The sequence below is a fragment of the Phodopus roborovskii genome, unplaced genomic scaffold (assembly GCF_943737965.1).
Source record: "Phodopus roborovskii unplaced genomic scaffold, PHOROB, whole genome shotgun sequence".
NCBI classification, from domain to species: Eukaryota; Metazoa; Chordata; class Mammalia; order Rodentia; family Cricetidae; genus Phodopus; species Phodopus roborovskii.
In genome coordinates, this window is record NW_026125397.1 from 8,290,132 (window position 1) to 8,292,154 (window position 2,023).

The window sequence follows — 2,023 nt, forward strand, 5'->3', positions numbered from 1 at the left end:
TCTGCACGGGTTTGATGCAGAGCTCTCTAAATATCAAGCAGGGCAAGTTTGTTGATAACAGCCTTCTGTATTCTGGTGAGATTTCTTTATGCACGATTATTCTTGAGTGAGATTTGATACTTTGTATCTTTCATTGAACTTGTTCATTTTATCCAATTATCAAATTTCACTAGTGTAGCTAAGGCTGACCTTGAACTCTTGGTTTTTCAGTTTTGAGATGAGCGTGTCAGAGTCAGTTTCCACTTGTTTTTGTTCACCCTTTCAGATGGAGCTCCATAGATTTTCAGCCTTATGTTCACACTTGAGGTTCATTTATTCTTTTCAGTTTGCTTTGTGTTTCTTTCTTTCTTTCTTCCTTCCTTCCTTCCTTTCTTTCTTTCTTTCTTTCTTTCTTTCTTTCTTTCTTTCTTTTTAAGAATTTTACTGTATAGCCCATAAGCACCTTGAATTCATAAGTCTGCCGCTTTAGCCTCTTGAATGCTATGTGTGTGTATTTATGTTTGCATACTCCTGCTTTTTTTTTTTTTTTTTTTTTTTTTTTGACAGGTGCAGTGAACTTTATTGATGGTACTCAAGAGAGCAGGGCTCCCTAAGCCCCTTCATTCTGGGGGTCTGGGATGGAAACTATGAGGGAGATTAGTGTCGGGGGTTGTTGGACAGGGACTGCTCAGCAGCCAGGGCCTCTCTCTTGCTCATGTCCTTGCTGGGGGTGGATGGTCCAGGATGGGCTCTTACTCCTTGGAGGCCATGTAGGCCATGAGGTCCACCACCCTGTTGCTGTTGCCGAATTCATTGTCATACCAGGAAATGAGCTTTACGAAGTTGTCATTGAGAGCGATGCCAGCCCCAGCGTCAAAGGTGAAAGAGTGGGAGTCACTGTTGAAGTCGCAGGAGACAACCTGGTCCTTGGTGTAGCCCAGGATGCCCTTCAGTGGGCCCTCGGATGCCTGCTTCACCACCTTCTTGATTTCGTCATACTTGGCAGCTTTCTCCAGGCGGCATGTCAGATCCACGACGGACACATTGGGGGTAGGAACACAGAAGGCCATGCCAGTGAGCTTCCCGTTCAGCTCTGGGATGACCTTGCCCACAGCTTTGGCAGCACCAGTGGATGCAGGGATGATGTTCTGGGCAGCCCCACGTCCATCACGCCACAGCTTCCCGGAGGGGCCATCCACAGTCTTCTGGGTGGCAGTGATGGCATGGACTGTGGTCATGAGTCCTTCCACAATGCCAAAGTTGTCATGGATGACCTTGGCCAAGGGGGCTAAGCAATTGGTAGTGCAGGAAGCGTTGCTGACAATCTTGAGGGAGTTGTCATATTTCTCATGGTTCACACCCATCACAAACATGGGGGCATCAGCAGAAGGGGCGGAGATGATGACCCTCTTGGCCCCACCCTTCAAGTGGGCCCCAGCCTTCTCCATGGTGGTGAAGACACCAGTAGATTCCACAACATACTCGGCACCAGCATCACCCCATTTGATGTTGGCGGGATCTCACTCCTGGAAGATGGTGATAGCCTTCCCGTTGATGACAAGCTTCCCATTCTCAGCCTTGACTGTGCCCTTGAACTTGCCGTGGGTGGAGTCATACTGAAACATATAGACCATGTAGTTGAGGTCAATGAAGGGGTCATTGATGGCAACAATGTCCACTTTGCCAGAATTGATGGCAGCCCTGGTAACCAGGCGTCCAATACGGCCAAATCCGTTCACTCCGACCTTCACCATTGTGTCTCAGAAACGAGGCTGGCAATGCACGAAAAGATGCGGCTGTCTCTAGAATAGGAAGGAGCAGAGAGTGCATACTCCTGCTTTTATTATGAGCTATCCTTTATTGTTGCTGATTGGCTTTGTCGTGTGACCTTTATCTGATGGTCGTATTGTTTCTCAAGCATTCTTATGGTTAGCATTTGGATGGTACAGGTAATATGTAAAGTGTGCTCTTTTATAGATAGCATATAATTGGTCCTACTGTCTTGTGTCTAACAGTTTGGGTTCTTTTTTAATTAATTTTATTT

At 46.7% G+C, this 2,023-nt stretch overlaps 1 pseudogene; it reads right to left on the reverse strand.

Moving 5' to 3' along the window:
• Positions 1-731: 731 nt before the first annotated feature.
• On the reverse strand, positions 732-1,791 carry LOC127215085 (glyceraldehyde-3-phosphate dehydrogenase-like; annotated as a pseudogene).
• Between the last annotated feature and the right edge of the window lie 232 nt (positions 1,792-2,023).